This window comes from Bactrocera latifrons, unplaced genomic scaffold (assembly GCF_001853355.1).
Source record: "Bactrocera latifrons isolate USDA-ARS-PBARC rearing strain unplaced genomic scaffold, ASM185335v1 scaffold_11, whole genome shotgun sequence".
NCBI lineage: Eukaryota > Metazoa > Arthropoda > Insecta > Diptera > Tephritidae > Bactrocera > Bactrocera latifrons.
In genome coordinates, this window is record NW_017534519.1 from 1465365 (window position 1) to 1486531 (window position 21167).

The window sequence follows — 21167 nt, forward strand, 5'->3', positions numbered from 1 at the left end:
ACTATAGCATATAGCTTCCATACAAACTGAACACCTAATTACTAACAGAAATGCACCTGTGAAGGGTATTTAGTTTCGGTGCAACTGAAGTTAACGTTTTTTCTTGTTATTATTCCTATTGCCGGATAAAAATATCGAACAGGAAATTTTTCTCAAGTTTTGTATTTGTAACCACATTTCGTATGTGGAATCCTTTGGAATGTTGGAAAAGGTTTACGGTGAATTAGTTTTATCAAAAACACAATCCTACGAGTGGTACAAAGACTTCAAAGACGGTCTTGAGATCGTTTTGGAAGACCTCTTCAACTGATGCAAATAATATATAAGTGAAGGATATGGGGTTCAAACATCGTCAGAAAAGCGTTGGAGAGATAGCGAGAGAGCTTTTTTGAGTATGAAACACGTTCTTGCTCGACTCGAATGTTTTTTTTTTTTTGGTTTTTGTAAACAGTACCGTCTAAAGAACGGACGTTGAATTTCGATCCCATATTCATATTCTGCCGATGAGACATGAGTTGATGAGTTTGGCAAGCAAACAACTCAACAATCATCGTAATAGAGGGGAAAAACACGAAAATATTTTGTGTTTTATTTCCAATTCCGGGTACTATGTGTCACATAATAGAATAATTTAGTTGTAATAATTAACACAAATGGCTAGGTCGCCTTATCTGCTGAGACGACATGCCCGGTGAGGCCAACAGCGCTCAGCAGTACATTCGTACATTTCATTCCGTTTACTTGAATTTTATTARTAAACAATAAACGATAATCATTAGTTAGAATAAAGTATATTCGGAATATTAAATAACTGGAAGCTTGGATTCCAGCGCAGATAATTTCAACATAGCCTTTTTGGGAATTTCTATTGAAATTAAGTAATTACACCGAATGAATATTAAAAAAATATTATTGTTGCTTTAGCAGTGCAGCTTCAGTTGGCATCGCTTCAGCTTAATTTCTGATGGTTTTTGGTAAAATTTGTAGCTACAAATGCATTTACACGCATTCAAATCACAGCGAAATCACAAAAATATGGTTTATGGCTTGTATTTTTAAATGGATGATTTTACAATGAAATCGAAACTGTCTACGCAAATACATATAAAATATGCTAAAATAACAGCACAAAACTCAATTTGCAATATGGAATTACACTAAAACTGTTGTTGCGCCGGCGGATATACCAGTTTTAATAGTGTGAACTATTGAACAAAAGCTGCAACCAAACAGATGTACGATTGTTGCAACTTCCACAAAAATATGCAAATACGTTCGGAGTATATGTCGGCACAAATAGCAGCTGAATTCAATGCAAGTGTGTGTATAATTTTTTTAAGTAATTAATATATGTGTGCATTGTGCGCTTTTATTGTTTTCGTTGCCGCTTCCTTTAAACGATTTTTTGAAATGAATGATTAAAAAAACACAATATTTTATCACGCATCACAAAGCGCCAGCACAAAAACCAATTGTGTGGGGAAAATTGATTACAAAAAAAAAATTATTTTATTTAAAGGAAGTTTTAGTATATCACTGCTATAATTTAAAAAAATAAGTATAAACACAAATGAACATAAAAATTGCACAGTGACACGGAAAGCAACTGCATATCCGCGGACACATTTCGATGAAAGATATCGCCGTAATTATAAAGTTAACGATTTGCGATGGAAATGCGAATATTTTAATTGCAATTTTTTTGTTGGAGTATGTCAACAATTTTTGTATTGCAAATGTCATCCGTACATAATCAATAATCGTTCATTATACGTACATATGTATATAAGCAAATCAGTATGATGTTAATATGCATTCCAAGCGGTCAGCGGTCAGTTCTTAACAAATTTTAAAGTCTTCTAAAATTAATGCGCTCTTTTTTGAGCTGTTTCCAATGCTTCTCATTAAACAAGGATTTATTTTTCTTAAGGCACAGTTATTCAACACTCTCTTGCCTTTAGTTGACTGTTATTCTAAACATGAATTTCAATAATGGTGAAAGCACAGCAAATCAACTATTCGATGTATTCAATACTGATGAGATTTATAGGGACGAGGCGTCTGTTTTTGAAAAGCACGTCGAATGCTTAGCGAATGGCGCCTTAAAAATCAGGCGAAATCTTAAAAATCATAATTCGCTAAAGGCGCCAAAACGCCATCCCAGCAAAGTCTTGTGACATATACATGGAAAATTGGAAAATTGCTAAATGTGTTTTTTTTTTTTTTTTTTTGTGGTACAGTTCGATTAGATGGTAAAGTGCTGAAAAACTGAAATTTTCGGAAATAAAGGTTTAGAAAGTGATTAAAAGGTGAGATTATCTCTTCCAAACACTAGTCTAACTAGAGCCTTTAACAAAAATTAAGCAGACTTTGACAAAATTCTTGTCCTCATTTCCTCAGAAACAAAGAACATATTCCAAAGCATCAATTAATCTTCAAAACACTTCTGATAGTAAAGCCCTCATTTCATTTATATTCTTTTTTCGGATTTCTTTTCCTAATCTACGCGTATATTCAAGTTTTACAAGCGCAATTTATGGTTGGAATTTCTTAAACGCAGCGGAAATTTTTTGTGAAGAGTTATCTGAAACCTTTCAGTTCATTCGGTGGTTATAAACCTCTGCAATCATTGCAATTATTGAATRATATCTTAAGAGGGATTAAGTGGGATCAAACTATGGGGAAGTGTCTAATAAAGCAAGCTATTCTCACCAAATTCATTATAATATTCTTGGCCTTTGTCACTATAAATTAATTAAATGATGGAGAATACCCAATTATGAAATTCATGTTAAAAATAAGTCAGAAATAAATCACGTTTTCAACAACAACGTTGGGTTAAACACATAATTGATCATAAATACCCAAAAATGCCCATACATCAACACACGTCAACAGCAATCTGATTAACACTCATACGCCCTGTTGGACGCGTACCTAATACACTAAAACAGCAATAAACTGAGTCGTTACATTAAAAAAACACATAACAACATAATTGACTTTTTTATCACCGAAATATAAATTATCTTATTAACACAATCATATATATGAACTCTAGAGTAGTGCTGTAAGAGCCGACGGAGAAACTATAAAAACGAGTTAAGACATTTGACTGATTTAAGAAAACTGTGTGGTGAACGCCACAATCGAATGCTGATGTCTTCATTTGCAAATTAGCCGATCATCGCTGTTGATTGAGTATGTTCCGACGAGTTGAGACATTGAAGCATATCTTTAATCGCCTATTAGAGAAGACAAAGCCAACAAATCTGAGATGAGAGCAGATAAAAAGTGCATAAATAAATATGTTATTGTGTCAAGCGCTTAGCCTTATTTCAAGCTAAAACTCGAATGCTACRCGAACTCACTTGACATGAAGCTGCTGCGAAAAGCAGAGTGCGAGATGCAAGCGAGATAAAAGTGACGTGCGGCATCCGCTGATAGCGTGAATGCCAAGCAAAAACAAAACTATTTTCGCGCATAAAAACTTCCGGCTCGCAGCCTCGTCTATGMAACGCCGTTTWCCATTTCTTATTTCAACGTTTTTTSCGACTTATTTGCACTTTTAAGTATTGTTTGGTTTTTTCACGCATGCCACATCCCGGCCACCGCCAACGTATTTCACTCTTGCTAGCTGAAAAAATAATGYGTAGAAAAACTCGCATGCTAATTAGGGAGCGCGATATGTGAAGTGTATTAAAAAATCATCAAAACACACACACATACTCAAATTTGTGTCAAATGTGCCGCATAGCAAATGGCGCCTGCCACACAACAACAACAAAGGCATCAGTTACAACGGCGGCAGCGACAGCGGCTGTCAGTTTATTGCCGCGCATTGGACGAGTCAAATTGCAGGTTGCTGTGTCGCCGTCGACAGGCTGCCGTAAGTAGCTCGTCACGGCCGATTTTACGACTGTTGCCACTGACAGATTCGCGGCTGTCTTTGTTTTGTGCCGTAGCCACCCCTCGGCAGACGCTAATGACTCGCTGAATTATGCGCCGCGCATTGTTGGAATAACTACAATTGCACTGCAGCTAAAAATGTGTGCTAATATGCAAACGATTTGAATTTCGGCGAAATTACGAGCCAGCGCCGTGTGTGCACTTATCAGCCCGCTTACATTGACGCATTTTATAGCTTTGCTTTTAAAGGCACAAATCGTTTTTTTTTTTTTTTTCGTATATAACACATTTATGGTTTAGAGAGGAATTTGCCATCAATTTCATATTTCCAGCACGCACATTAGCCTTTGGACTCGAGTGCGTTGYCATATGCCGACACTTGCAGCGCTKCCGAGGAGCGTTCTGTTTGGGTTTGCCTTCGGTCGCATAACTTTTATTATTGGTACATGTGTCGGTTTTTGGCCAACGGCCAAGAAATGCCAACAGAAACGTCAGACAAGCAATTAAAGTAAATGAAACCATCTACGCAACGCCATAAAATATGCACGGTCGTCAGATGTGTAAGGTTTGCGCGGCAAAAGCGGGGAGTGAGAGAGATCAGATATATTTTTTGGAGCTACAACAGAGTGATTGATATTTAAAACTTCTTTTTTCTGTGTATAAAATATACATAAAAATATTCCTCTTTGGCTGGCTAAAGAAATACGTGTTTTTCAAATATTTCTTGATCTTAAAGATTCAGTTTAAGTTCTGAGTTTAATGAAAAACAAGAAAACAGGTTATCTTTGGTCGCACCTAAGCTAGAATAACCATCACTAAAAAGAGTTTTCAGTACAATAACTTGATTTTTGATCGTTCAGTTTGTATACTATATCGGTGATTCCGACAAATGAGCATCTTATTAGACAGAAAGTAATGCATGTAAAATTTCTGTGTGATCTCTAAATTAGCTTGGCTCCTAGGCGTTCGGACTGACTTATGGAACSACTTGAGCTTGTGCAAAAACTAAAGCMGCTCTATGGCCTCTTSAAAAGTTCCAAGAAGATCCGACGCTTTCTAGCCAAATATTAATAAACGATGAGACCAGTTTCTGCCTCTGTCACACTTGGGACGAAGAACAACCTGAAGGAATTCAATATCTGTAATTTCATCCAGAAAGAACAACGGTTTGGTGTGGTGTGGGCCRGTCGAATCATCGGTTCTTTCGAATGATAATAAATATTCCCCATTAAATTTGAGGTTTCTTTGTTTTTTTTTCCCTTTAAAAAAGTAGGGAACCATAAAATGGCTCACCTTTTAAAGTTCTGACAGACTCACAGGTACCTATTTCGTACTCAAACCACTTCTCTACGGCGTTACGACAGGGGGATAAATATTTATCGGAATAATTTTTGTAATGCAAATATGCTGAAAATTTTAATTAATCAAAATATTTAARAATTTTGTATTCCTTCTTGAGATAGTACGCAGAATTTCACGCAACCCTTTTCGGAAACCGTTTACTGTGCCATGCTTCCAAAATATTTGCCCAATCGTGCGTAAATACAAACTATGCGCGGCAGACATGCTGGGTGTGCTGCCCGTTTGCACACTTATTTAGACTATAAAACGAAACCAAATAATAATTACTGAAAAACAACAACAAAATATATTGAAAACTTTACGAATACAATAGAAAATCGGGAAAGGGGAATTCTTCAATTACCGCGCCATTACTTGACGCACGGGCCTAGTCTTATTTATGTATGTGCCCATAGCTCGATAAAGTTTTCAATTTAGTAGCTTTGCAATTTTGCAGCTGCGCTCGCTTCTCTGTATGGTTATGTAATAGGAATTGCCGAGCGGCGCACAAAAATCAATTTAGATAAGGTCTATTGGTTTCCGTAAATGGCTACAAAGACATTTGAGGGACTCGGTCAGCYATTATTATTAGCAGCAATTACTTTGTTATTATTATTGTTTTTTCTTCGCCGGCTTGTTGTAACTGTTAGGCATTTCTTATGCTTTCTTTTGTCTGCTGTCGCTCGTTATTTGCGGCCTAGAGTCATTACCAACAGTCAATATTGACCTTTGCCGCCGGCTGCCATTTGATAAAGCCCGCCTTGCCCGCTTCAGTGGTTAGCCAACTTGCGAGCGTTTATTTACCAACAGAGGTGTACGTTCATAAACAAGTATGTATATATACTTCGCTTATATATTTTATCTAACGTTCGACAGCAGAAAGTGCTGGCGGTCAGGGTAAAGTGGATATGTGCCGCTAGATGTGTGCTTGTAAGTGTGGTTGTATGTGTATTTGTTGTTGTGTATCATTTKGTGTTTTTCTAGCTTCTGGCGCTTGGCGTTTACATATTCACAGGTATTTGTTTACAAACAACAACAGCACCTACCGATGTTTTGACTGGTAAATACATACGGGCACCTGTAAGTACAGCAATGCAATTGTTGTTGCCACAACCGACCGCCACAATTTCAAAGGTTGGCAAATATTGATTCTTACTCTTGAATTTACACAGTTACTACGTACATAAGTGCACACATAAATTCACATTGACTTTTGAAGAMATTTAYCGTTCTTCYTTGAATGYTYCACTTMTTTATCTTGTGAGCAGATAATGGACTCAGAATTKTTATTGCTATTATGATTTCACTTTCGGAATCCCTAAAATTGGTTAGGTACGGTTAGATGGCCAATCTAGATAGATCGCGTCGTAGTCCGCCAGTTCGGTGAATTATCAGAAGGTARGCGCTCCCAAATATTTAAGTTTTGACCTCCCAAAYGCGGGACAGTCAATAAGGAAACGTTGAGTTGTTTCTAGCTGATCTTCCTCTTCCATACAGTTTCTGCAGTTGGCGTCTGGTAAGATTCTCAACCTTACAACATGAAMACCAGAAGGTCAATGGACTGTTAAATGCCCCAAAGCTAGGGAAAGACTAGCCTTACTGAAAGCAAAGAAATCAAAAGACTTTGGCGGCAGCGCATTTACCGATGGTGGCCCAGCGCTGGCCAAGCTTCCGCGAAGCCCAGCTATCTAGTAGTAGAACAAAAGAGGATAAGGGAGCAGCAACCCGCTCYAATTGTACTGATAGGGGTTCTAAGGTACCTTTCCTTGCTAGTTCATCAGCTTTAGAATTTCCTGCGATTCCGCTGTGGCCTAGCAGTCTTATCACAAAGGCGCTCGATGTTATTGATGGCGRGGTTAGGTCACCAAGCCTGAGCTGAGTTCAAGATTAATATCGCCGCTCGGCAATCTGAGTAGATGGTCACTTCTCTGAAGGAGAACTTTCACCACTTTCCTTAAACATCTAATTTGAAAGTATTCGGGTCTATATATAATTTCAATGACACCAAATAAGAATATGTTCACTTGTGTGTAACTGACGATAAATTTTTCCTGAACAATTGTCGCTTACGCTGTTAWTAGAGCAGCTTCCCCATTTTTGCGATAGTATGCCCTAAAGAAGCACAATCGAAGGTTTGCCATTGCTCACTTGATGTTGTTGTTGTAACGGCAGAATTCTGCCGAGTTGACAGTCCTTGGCCGGATAAAAATTCGGGTCCGTTCCGGTTTTCGTAGACCCGACTGTCGTGGGAACGGTGCCATTGCTCACTAAAAGGCGGCGGCTATTGGAAAAGTWATCTTAATCCGTAAGTTTCCCACCCATTAAATTGAGATCCCTTGCGCGTATTCTTTAGAATTTCACCCTGAAAGGTGTAGAAATCCAATATTTTCCCAACATATAGATTACTTATTCTCAAAAATATCGCTAAATAATAAAATTCGTCCTGTCCGACAGTTATGTAAGCAATGCCCAGGAGCTTAATATTGCACAAAAAATCCGAASCCAACATCGAGTGATTACTGCATATTTCTGGCGACTGTTTTTGCTGGTGAAAAAGTCGATTCAAGAAAAGCTTGCCAAAACGGACAGTCGCAGTTTTTGCCAATAAAGATGAGGATATCTATGAGTGTGGAAATATGGTGAATATTTCAAAAAAATCGAATCATACTAACTGCGCTTAGTAAAAAAAAACAGAATGAATWTTTATTAGGCCCTGTATTAACACACTAAAAACAACAAAGATCCCGGGTAATATAAAAACTTTGATGATTCACTGCATATGAACGTAAACTTAACTGATTTGTTTTTATAATAATAATTTTCAAAATGATTGCGCTAATCTTCATCGCTTACAGTTATCTTAATCTTTACCTTAGTCACATATTTCTTTCAGTTATCTGCTGTCATCGGCGACATTAATATGTGACCTTTTGTGAGTGACGCGCCAGTTGAGATAATCATGACAGGCATGACACTTGTGAGAAGTCACATTGCAATCATTTGGCATATCTCTTGTCATTTTGTATAGTTTAGAAATGCAACTCAAGAAATGTGAACGATCATGGGTTTCAGCAGCATGTGATTATTGGTGACTAAATTTGTTGAGACTTTATAGGTTTTCCCACAGCAAAAAAACTGTACCCAATCGAGCTGTCACACTGTCACACTATCACAGTAAAATTGCAAATAATTTTATTATTATTTAAAGAAAAAAAGAACTATGGCATGATATCCAAAGAATATTTTCTCAGAATTCAACTTTTTTTAGAGAATTTAAGTGTCTCTGCCTTTCGTTAATTTGAAAACCTTTTGATAAATTTAAATCAGTTTCAATATTTTTCGAAATTTATTGCTTTCTATAAACTCCTTTCTATTTTTTGGCATCTTTCTATTTTCTTTCATCAAACTGAGAAAATTGCTAATTAATAGTGGTAGAAATGTGGGGTCTCCTCAAGTATTTATTTGATTACATTTTATACGAATTATCTTCGGTGAGAGTAGATTTTACGAACTCAACCCAATTCACGTGGATGCTGCAAACATTCCAAACGCGCAATTAATTTGCCCGTAGTGTAGAACCGGGCACCGCTTTCCAATAGCGAACTGTAAATTAGGTAACATCTATAATTATGGAAAGTTACTTAAAACTTAGTGAAAGCAACAATCACTAATGGCAGCTCAGCGGCAGACTGACTATCAAAGCAGAACATTTCGAACTTTTTTGCTCGCTCCACCATTAACTGCATCTCAAACATTATACTATGCCAATGAACTTGTGTGTGTGTGTGTGTGTATGTAAATTCCGCTAAGTAATACCTTCGAACGGTCGGCCACTGCGCTATTTCGAGCAGCAAAAAAAGCTAACTTGCTTGCCTTTGCTCTGAAGGCACTGCTAAACTGGTAATGAGAAAAGCCAGCAGCCAACAATTAGTTAAAAAGAATTGCCGCGTAGCGGAAACAACGGCAACGCATTAACCCAAAAAACAGGTCGGTGACGAAAAACGTTTAAGTCGCTTGACTTTGCTATWAAAAAAGCAATAAAAGAAAACAAAGAGATTGTGTAAAATGGAAAGAGAATTTGATGACGCCTTTTACCGTTATGCGCAACTGAATAAAATTTCATKAAATGGCGCTAATTCACGACAAAGAACACCAGCTACTTTCCGGGTAGTAACCGGTGGGAAGCAATTATATTGCTGAAAGAGCAGTAGAGTTTTATGGGGAAAACAAAACATTTCAAATAATTGAGAGAGGTGTGTGCTTCCGCGCTCAGGTTGCTGTCTTATCGTTGAGTCTTGGATTGCCAAAGTACTCCTTTGGAACCTGATGAGATAAATTAATGGATCTCTCTGTTTTTACGCTCTGAAAACTTGCTTTTCCTCAGTTTAAACGCACAATTSACCTCACAAAAAAATAAAATTCCTGCTATGATTAAGAGAAAAAACGTTTTCCAGCTGGATCCATTAATGGGCATAAATTCTTCTAAGTATTTATCTGCGAATGAACAACATTCTAAAASAGATGCATTCGATGCTTAGCCATTTTCTTAAAACAAAATCTACACCGCTTATCTGACAAAGCTTCTACCGAAGAGAGCAACGTATGCATATGCCTATAGATATGTAAATATGTAGTTAATAAAACCGAGAAACAGCTGGCTTTAATAAATATATGCCAATGACAACAACATGCTTACGGCCGCCGTGATCTCCAAAACTGTGTCAAAGTGCTTAAATAGTGCAAACTCTAAAGCATTACAACATACCAACCAAAAACAACATAGTGAATGTGTATGTGTATGTACATATGTATGTTTGTATTAGAAAACAAAAGCGACACGATGTCAAAGCAAGTCGAGTATGCTAAATATGCTAGAATTCAGCAAAGCAACAAGAAAAATTTAATCAACAATAAAAAGTCAAAGCATCACTGGCTACTCGTTATTGTTGTTACTTTCTGTCCGACTTTCAATGGCTAGCCGAATGTAGCATCACCAGCTCAAACGTGGAAGCTTCTAATGTTTAAATCCCAGCAGTTGTGCGATGGAATGCGGTATAAAAAGCTTCTGCTGAGCTAAGTAGGAATATTAGCAGATTCTACAGCAAAGACAACAAAAACGTCAACTGCGCACAGTGTTATGGCAGCCGATTAATTCTGCATAAATTTTAATGCTCATTTAATGCTCTCAAACAGTTGATGATTTCTGATTTCAATCACATGTTGAGTTTTGAATCTTCTTTCATAATCTTTAAACCCTTTTTTGATTAACGTTGTCTCAGGAATGACAATTTTTACTCTACCTTCGAAATATTTTCTAAGAGTTGAGGAAACTAGAAATTACTGCAAAGTATTTTTTAAACCCCGAACTGGGCATATTAAATTAGCCAGAAGGAAACTTCGGAGACCCCATAAAATATGTAACGATCAGAATTTGAGATTCCGATYTTAAATTTTGTAGACGTACACGTCCATTTCTTCCCACTTGTCGCAACTACCAATATCGGACGGGTAAATTTAAATAAATAATTGGAATCAAGTGGTTCTGTGGAAAACCTTTTCTTTTGTCGAGATATAATCTCAAATTAGGCATGGGTTATGGTGCAATCTCCGAAGAAATTAGACAGATCGCATCTCCATAGCATACTGTTGCCCCATAAGCTTTAGTAAAGCGTATTATAGGTTTGGTGCAACCGAGGTTATTATTTTCTCTTGTTTTTACTAAGCAAATGCCAACATGTTGTCAATTTTAATTCCTCCAATATATGTTCACAATWGAAGAGTTAACCTAAGCTGCTGATCGAAATCCAATAAAAGTTGCTCAGTTTTCGATTTCCGCAGAACACTGTTCCGCAACAAAAGCGGCGCAAAGTCACGGTTTTCATTAGAAAATTCGRCTATTCAGGCTGACCACAGCCGCATATGCCACAGCGTGACGCGAGGAGGGCACAGCAAATTGGTTACGCTCGAGATAATTCAAGTATTTAATTTTCGTTTTTAATTCTTTCATTTCGTAGSGCAAGCGGTTGTTTTCTATWTTGCCTAAGCTGGATTTTAGTGGGTTAACTCATTAGATTTGCTGCAATAATACTGTTTCTATTTAAGCTATTTATTTGTTTCGGTTTATTTAGATCAGCAAACGTTCGTTCGAGATTTCTTTACTGCCCCGTTTTGCATAGAGCTCTGTGCCCTGTCCTTCCCGCGCCGCAAAGCCAAATCTGTTGAAGTGTTTATTCAATTTGTGTGTCTGAAAAGTTGCCAAAACAGCTAGAGCAAGCCGGAGTCAGAGACGAACGGACAGACGGACGGCATGATGGGAGTGCCGGTGATGCGCTTCACTGCCCACCGAGCAACAAGCGCGTGGCGAAGGAGGTGTATAAGTGACGCTGGAACGTTGGATGCGTTTCCACGTTGACTTATTTTGGTGATAAATGCTGTCAGCTGTGGATGGACGAGCGTGGATTGATTGTACGCTTGGTTAGCTCACTGCTTCTCTAACAAACTGCCTTACTAACACAGCAGGGCGCTGGGTGGCAACGCTGGARTTCGAGAGACGAGACAACACGCCAACCAAGCCCAACCCAGCCAATGCCACGGCACAGCTGACATCTGGTTGTGTGTCCCCGAAAACTAAAACAAAAAGTAAAAATACACAGCAAGAAAACACAAAACGATACTACGTTCCAAGCGTCTCGATGTTGTGGGTGTTCGTAACGGTGCCGATGACTAGCTGATGTACTTTAGCCTCAGCTTTTAGCCAGAACTGGGTCAACTAAAGTTTGTTCTTTTTTCAACTTCAATTTACTGTTTCTTAGTGGTTCTAGTTGAGGGTACTGTTGTTATTTGCTCGGTTTTGCTTGACTTAAAATATTGCCGTTATACGTACTTGATTCCAAAGCTGGTGTTGCTGTATAATTTAATGAATTTCTCCGCTGAGACGACCGTACAACTTTTATCCAGATTTTCATTGTGTTTATCTTTTGGTTGTTGTTGCTTTTCACTTCGGTAGTTAAGCAGATTTCGGTTGASTTGTTTTTGGTGCATTTAATTTTAATTTCAATTGCTCTATTTCAATATTTAAACAGCGCTCAGTAAATAGTTTTGCTGTTAAGCGTTTTATATTTGGAAAAAGTGCTTTCGACTGCATTAACTAAGCTCTGCGGAAAATAAACATGAGTGGGTGAATTTAAAGTCGCCCAGAGCGCGTAAAGGGCTTTATAAGGGGCCACAAACAGCGCGGTGTGTGGCTACTTGCTCAGTGTTAAAACATTTTTTTGTTGCTACTTAATTGCTATTTAATTACTTGTTGTATTTTTGTTTAATTTTTTTTTTTTTTTTGTTAATTTTCCATCAGTAAACCAAAAAAGTGTTTATGATTTCAGTATTATTTACTCAAAATTATTAAAATGTGCTATAAGTGCGCCTCCGCACATTTAGAACGGCATAAACTTTTGCATATTTTTTGCCAGCAACGATCAAGTTTTTCTACGCTTCCCCTATTTTTTCGAATGTCAGCACTTTGATAAACAAAATTTGCGCTTATTAGTTCAACGCGGCTTTTATGGTAGTAGTTAAAACACTAAATTTTCCAACTCACCGGTTAYAACCTCATCTTCTAATGAGATTCGATTGCATTACCAGACTGCAAAAAGAAGTATAGCTMCCTTGATTCACACAAATTATTTCGCGTTAAGATCGCCGCTAGGCAGTRCGCTTAAGTGCAACTCACCTTTAGTTCAAATTGTTTTGAAAAATTGTCGACGCACTTCAGTCTTCAACTCACCTGCAAAGAATAATAATTGGTTACTGGTTATAACATTACAAATTCTAGTACAATACAAGTTAATAAAATATATTGTTTAGGACGAGTAAATGTCATTTCGAAAGTTCACTTTACAAATTACAACCGTGTATTTAAGTGAAAATAAATTGCTGACGCGACAAGTGAAGCCCATATCGTATAATTAGGTTCGCAATAACACTACTAATTTACCTATGACTGAATGCTAAACACAAAGTGAACGTAATTGTTTCCTCCCGCGAACAGGGTGAACAGGGTGAGCTACGTATAAAGAAGAATGGAATTTTTTTTAATTTTTCTGAGTACTCGCGAGCTCCTAACATAATAATCATATTTTTCGGTACAAAACAGACCATAATTATTTTCAAGCAAAAAATGAAGATCGCCAGTAAAAATTTTGATGGAACATGATTTTACTAAACGTTGCACTCAAATCGTAGTTTCTATGTACTTTTATATTTGTGACAAACGCATGCATCGAAAGAAGATTTATATTGATTTAGTACATTACTGAGCTCTAGCTGGATGGTACAAGAAAGAAACCACTATGCCATGAGTGACAGCATCTGATCACATTTGACCCGGACTGGTTCTTTTAAATGTATAACGGTTTTACCATAAAAAAATCTGAATTCTTGCTGTATGGTATAAACAAAAAACCACTATCTCATGYGACACATCATCTGRTCAAATTTGACCCAGACTGAGTCACTTAAATGGATAATGTTTTTACTATAAAAAATAACAACGAGTTTGCTTAAAATTTTGCCCTACCAAGAAATCACAGCTACGGAACCGATGAATCTGTTTGAGCAATCTACTTTATCACGAACACTAGTACTTGATTGGTRCAAAACATTCAAAGGAGCACATGAAGTGAGCGAAAACTTGTCTAATGTGTATCATCCATCGTGTTAAAGACGATAACAAAGGGGATAACTTAAAGAGACATTGCTTGAAAATCATGTTATTGGCATCTGAGAGTTAGCAGATAATCTCAACAMTGCACTTATGGATAGAGTTCAATCATTTTCGTAAATGTTGTGGTTACTTTTAGGGATAATTTTTTGGTTAATATTTTAGTCAATGTTTCGGTTAATGTTTTGGTTAAGATTTTGTRTTAAAGCGTTTTATTAGTAGACACGAATCAACAGATCTTAATCTCTTGGAAAAGTACAACAATGGAAGTCGCAAATGGTATGATTAATATAGTTAAGAACAACGCATTCATTAAACTCATAATTTCTGGTGACAAGACGTGGGTTTATGAATAKGTACGCTTTATTTACCAAACAATCTTGTTATCTGGTTATGCGGGCTCATTATTCAATATTCTTATAATRAAGGTAACTACTTTGACTCCAATTTTTTCAATTCTGGATCAGTTTTTCTATAAGTGGAAATGAAGAAATTCTTMAGTAAAAGTGTACCCTTTAAAAACACACTGTATTTTTCAAACTGTGCTGAAAAATTACAGTTTTTCCGAAACACGTAAATATGTATAAACATGCCCGTATACAAATAGCTAAGAAAGTTGACAATAAAGATATGCATATGAATAGAAATTTAGCAAGTAATAAGTTACCGCACGTAGTACATTTTACGACTGTACAAATACAGTCCATCTTTTGTGTTTATGGCTTTTTAATGGCCCTTTGCCAATATTTTTACATACGCCCCACTTATATAAGAACAGTTAAGATTAGCTCAAAATTACTTTACAAAGTTTTAGAAAAGATCGCACGTTAATGTCTAGTGTCTTATCTAATTTCATTTTCACCGTTGAATATTCAAAAGTTCACTGTTACCCGTGTACTCTAGCGTAGTCTATAGCGCGTTCAATAGAACACGTAAGTATTTAAATACTTTARTAGCCATGTAAGTTTGTGTGTAATGTGTCGCCATTTACTTGCGAATAGAACGCAACGCTTTGATTTTTTTCATTTCTAATAAAATTAGTCTCACGCAAACCATAAAAAGTCATGCAATTTTCAATTTCATATAATAGTCATGCCATCCATTTACACACAAACCTAGATATGTATGTATGTGGACAAGGCATGTAATAAATATTCGAATTCCTTTCCATAAAATTTCATTAAACGATTTCTGGCCACCGTTGCAAATGACAGTGTTGCAAGCTCCATGGATTGAAACAGAGAGCGAGGCAGTGAGAGCGACGGAATGAAGCAGAAGTATACTTGCAGATGGGAAGTACAAACTCAGCTCAATGGCTCGCCAAATGAGGCGAAATGCAAATTTACATCCATAATTACAGTTGTGGGTATGTGCAAAAACCAGTTACYCAATCGATTACTCATTCAAGCCAGAACTGGCGAAATGGACAATAATGCATGAGCGCTGTTATTRTAAGTGATCTGTGTTCATGAACACTTTATTATTATAGACTCATGGTTGATCATACAATTTTACGATGGGGTAATAGTTTCATATAAAGAAATATTATAAAACTTTTGTATTAACTTTTGGTAAACAAGTGATTTGTTAGAGAATGTTGACCGATTATTTTGGTAAAAGACTGATTTGTTAGTAAGAGAGAGAATTGTATTTTAAATATTATGCAAATTTAGCACAGCAATCCTAAGTACGGCGAATATTATTCAGATTTGGGTTCTGTAAATTTGCAAACAATCAAAGTTCAAATTTATTTGTTTTGACTCATCTGCGAAAGTATGATACTCGTACTTTAAAGATAATATTTGTTCTTCATACATTTGCTTACTTGATGAAAATATTATTTTTATTATTATGGTATTGGAGATAATTCTAATTATTGGATTATACTTATGGACTCATTGCAAAAAAAAAAAATCAAATTTAAACACACATTTCAAGCTCACCAAAGAGTTGGTGCATAATAATAATAAATCCCTTCAAGCTTTCAGGTGCCCACATATGAGCTGGTGAATATCGCTGCATCGCGTGGGTGACACAACACACGACGAAACGACTGCGCGAAATTTAAGCACGCACACATTTATTGCTGCTGCTATCAAGTGTTTTTTGCCGAGAGTTCATAGCTTTGATTGTTCYAAATACCAAAATAAATTGTAGCTATTAAAGTTGATTATATTTTTTCTGCGAAATTAAAATTTAATAGCATCTGTCTCAATTACTCGCATATTACTCATAGGCAAGTGCATAAACATTTACTAAATCCATTTAAAGTCAAATTGGATTTTCCATTTCATTTGCTTTTCGATTACAAATCTTCACTTGGATTAATACATTTTTATTGCCAAATGTTTGATTTATTGTATTTATATTATTATTGCTCATATTTATAAAAGAGAGGATTAAGGCAAATCTGTTTGAAGCCAATAATAGTTGTAAATGTGACAAAATGCATTAACATACTAAATTTTTTAACGATTATAAGCAAAAAMCMKTTTTAAAAGTTATGAAACCCGATTATTCTCAGCTCTGGGCAATTATTTGCTTAATTTAATATATTAAACGCCACATCTGCACTGATCACTGCTCAATACGAAGTTTTTGCTACAGCCTCATAAAGTTCGATTTGCTTTGAAATTAATTTAAATTTATTTAGCATCGAAATAGCACACTCAATTATGAAATTATGAAAAGTTCAGTCACTGCAGTCATAAGTCTTATGATTTCCAAATAGCACAGCAATAAATGAATTGTGAAATTTTTACTTGCATATTGAACGGAAAGTCCGGCGAAGCATTGCAGTTTCTAATCATCGGTTCAGTCAATTAAACTCTTAGCACACTGCGTACACCATCCTGAACTTAATAATTTGAACACTTATTGTTGTTGTTGTTCTTATACATTTGCAGAGACTTTCGCAAAATGTAGACTATTTTTAAACTGTTGTGCTGTTTTGAGAAYTATGAGACGTGACAAAGTCAAATATTCAGGTAAGCACACATGCAATTGCGCAAAAGCTATCATGAAAAAATCTTCACAAACTTAATAATGATGTAAATAGGACGACAATATTATTGACATATGTAAATGTAGGATGTTAATTTGAAGGTAGCTAATAGCTTACAGAGATAACTGCCTTTGGCTTTGTTTTCTTAAGCTAACCTAGAATTGAAATTTCTGGCTTAATAGATTCGTTAAGGATTAAGTGGGCTTACGAGTTTAAAAAAATCGMGTTCTTTTATTGCCTTATTCAATTCTAKMATGCCTTTGGAATATTTTCCTAAACTTTCAAGTTGATCCGAGTAATAGTTTYGGAGATTCAGTTCTAAGAACGAGGACGAACGATCTTTTTCGAAAACAACTAGCTATTTGAAAAAAAATGTAGCGTAGTTTTAATTTTTTCTAAAAATGTCTGCCACAAAATCCAAATTTAATGTTTTTTTTTGTCCTTCGTCCAAGTTCTGAGTTAAGGTTTTAACTAAAAAAAAAAAGGATTTTTCACTTTAGATGATCTTGTAAGGGGCCGCATCTTTTTTCCGAAACCGTCACCGGAAATGGCGTCGCAATCGCCAAGTTTTTTAAGTGTTTTTTTCTAAAAATTTCAGAATTCCTTTGTTAATAGTGTGTGTTTGTAACAATAAAATATTTCAATTTTTATATCAGAAGAAATTGTGATAAAATGCTAATTTTACCCGAAGAAGCCCATTTAACCCCTTAATAATTAAAATTTCTCCGTTTATCGAGTGCAAACAATCACAATGTCACTCTCAAAACTCCAAACCAAGTTACTGTCTGAGGTGGTGTGCAGGTATATATGTACTTATGAAACTGAGCGAGGAGCCCACTTTACCGTCAATATGTCAGAACCGCTAACAATTAATTCACATCAATATCAATCCTCAAATGCTAAATATTGTAGTTGCGGCAGAAGAAGCTACAAAAATAATTAGAACAAATAATTTATAGAGACTTAAGCCCCATAACCGTATCATACCTAGAAATAGGCTTGCCAATTGGCAAATCGCCTGCGTCAGGTTAATGGAAAGGTGTATACCATGGCCATAAAATTTGTAAGCTAAAWTATAAATAAAAGCTCTATATACCGAGAGGAGCACCATTTATATACATATGAACAGAGCAAAATGTTTACTAGAGGATTAACCGACATTTATGGTACACTATATTTTTTGCCAATGCGCGGTCGCCAATATAGCTTTGGCCTTGCAATTTATCTCTTAAAMTGATTGCTTTTTTCATTTTCTTTTCTATTTCAATTAGTTACCTTAAATTTTAGATTTGAACTAAATATAGCGGGCAATTTTGKTCATGCCACCTTAGYTATATATTTTTCCATACTATATTASTATTTTTTMCATATTAAGCATRGAGAAAATTCTACTGTATCCCAAATGAAACTACAGCAGCAAAATAAGCATTAAATTAGGTCTCGATAAACGTTAAGTCACAACGTTGTGTTCTTTTTTTTCAAATTTCTTTCTTACCTTGGGCTTTGTTTTCTCTTTAGTAAGAAAATAGAATTTTCACTCCCATCTTGTTCAAATTCAACGCCTTGAAAATTATATTTATCTTCTTGTTTAATGATCTGTATTGCGACAACTCAATTTTGTGGCACGCGGGAGAAATGTCTTCGGATAGAGTTATAAAGCAAAAGAACAATATGTAGGTATGTACTTATGTACAAATGTATTTAAGTTTATGACAGGCTTGTTGAAAAGAAACTAAACGGTAAATAAAATTGATTATACGAGTATGTCTCTATCTATTCACCATGTATACTATACAATATATACAAGAGCTTTATTAAAATGAAAGACAAAGAGGATTCTTTTGTTTTCTCACAAAACCCAAAGTTATACTGATTTAAAGACGGCAAATTTGAATTGTCAGCTGATCAATTTTGAACCGGACTGGTTCGTATAAACGCGCAAAACCGAAGCAATAAAAAAATTGTGACTTAACGTGGGTTTACGTAATGAAAACGACGTCGAAACTGTCAATATTTTGATATTTTGTCGTCCCAAAAATTAGGCGAATTCGAAAAAAACAAAAATCGAAGAAGGCAATGAAATGTAGCCTAACCGAGACTCAGAACAAGTGTATGAAAATTTGGATTTAACTAACTTTGAAGGCGTTAATAAGGATTTTTATTCAAATGCATGAAAATGTTGTAGTTTTCACACCCGTCAAATGTGATCTAATCGGATTTGTGCCATCGGTCAGCCGAACTAAATAGAATGCGCGCTGGCGTTGCCACAATGCACAACATTTACGCAATACACTCATAGTTGTCCAGTTAGTTAGTGGGTGTTAAGCAAGTTTAGACTTCTGTTCTTAATTTATTGCAGTTTATGCGCAGCGTCTTGACTTTTTGAGTTCAGGCTTCCTTATACGCATAAATCCAATGCAAATAGCTGTTCCATATTTTATGCACTGATTCTTCAAAGCTGACTTCATTTCCTCAATCCATTAGGCGGSTTGTTCTAAACGCTTTCTGAGTTGGTGCCGTTGATTGCATTCACATTTTGGCATAATCAAGCGCTTTTTGCATAAATTCCAACTTGTTTGTGCCATTTTGCTGCGAATTCGGCAAGCATTTCAAGTTCACGTATGTTTATGGTGTACCGTGAGCTTTTAATTTTTCCATAATTCTCTAGTTTTATTTTAATTTTGGAAGTAAGTGTCTTTTTCTTTCCTTTCTTTGCATAAGAAACGCTAATTTTAATAAATTTGTTGTTTGACTAGTTCGCGGCGCGCACAAGCCACTTTGCCAATCAAATTTTGAAGTGATCATTTTGCTTGAATTATTAAAAAGATTCGTAAGTGTGCTATGTCTTGAGCATTCTGCGGTCAAAACGCTAATTCTGTGTCATACATACTTATGTGTTGTATGTGGAAGAATTGATCGAACGTTGAAAATAAACAGTTGCGGTAGCTTAAGTTGGCATGAAGAGAAAGAATAAGTGTTGTGTTTTAGGTAGATAATAAAAAAAACTGAATGACGTAACGATGAAGAAGCTAMCTGAATAATAAATTCTTAAAGTCAATACAAACTCTATTATTTGACTAATTAGAATTACTCACTTTATTGCCATAATAACCATAAATATAATTATGATATATTTTGTGCTGATAGCAAGCTTTATATAATTCAGATATTGCTTAGAATCATGAGAAACAGATTAGAACTGAAAATAATTTAATTTTTAATTTTCCGAAAGTGTAAAGAAACCCTTTCAGGCTTTCAGTGTCAATAGCCGTGATTTTTTCTCAYGAACTTCAAATTTATAAAAATTTATTATAATCTTATTTTAAGTTCGTAGAACGGAACTTGCCTTCAACTAGAAATTCCCACAGTTTGAGCAAAAAGTCATCAATCAAATAGCTAAAAATTTGCAAGGCAAATCTTAAGGTCATTTCATTTCCCCAAAGTCTATGCAATTAGCAATTGAAATTCTAAAATTATTATTATTAAGCTTAATATATTTAGCATAAATGCAGCGATGCCCTGGGAACTTATTTTAAATCAGGTAATTCGGGTTAATTTTTGTGTATACAGGCATTAAGTCTACTTTGTAGCATCATTAATATTAGTACTAATTATTTGTCCCAAAGTATTCACATTTAAGGCAACACCCTTCACAAAAATTAAAACTAAATTTGGACGCGCCCTAATTGCGATATTCACTGTATGACTTTGGTGTATTCATTATTGCATAATTCTTTTTACTTCAGTTTAATTCAATATTTTTTCCCTTTTGAACTGTTTCATATATGTTCCCAGCAACTCTAAAGCAATAAGGTGCAATTAATTCAATTTACAACAAGTTGAGAAACAAAAACACAAAAAAGGTGTTTTCGGGCGATTGTGGTGTGAAACATCTGTTACGGTACTTCAAATGCAAAAACATGTTATTCATACGGTTAATTAAAAATAAATTGTTTTATAAATTTATGGTGAATTATATGGTTGATTTTGCTTCATGCTTTATTATTTGAGGTTATTTATTTCATCTTAACATGGGAGACAGTGTTTAAACGGATTTATAATGCGCTTTTTTATTAATATTAAACTGATTCATGTGTCTAGTGATTATATTTTAATTTATTAAATCGATTCATTAATTATTTAATTAAACTTACAATAAACTCGTAAATAAGCAAACACGTAAGCAAAGAAGACCTA

At 35.5% G+C, this 21167-nt stretch overlaps 1 protein-coding gene across 3 annotated transcripts in view; it reads right to left on the reverse strand.

Annotated features, from left to right (window-relative positions):
* LOC108972910 overlaps window positions 1-21167 on the reverse strand; it is a 136521-nt gene that overhangs the window by 96906 nt on the left and 18448 nt on the right. The window contains exon 2 of one of the 3 annotated variants that reach the window (XM_018939814.1): window positions 12977-13030. The exons of the other annotated variants lie outside the window; for them this stretch is intronic. The gene's annotated coding sequence lies outside the window, so the exon portion shown is untranslated. The remainder of the gene's footprint in view (window positions 1-12976; window positions 13031-21167) is intronic. 3 annotated transcript variants of the gene reach the window in all.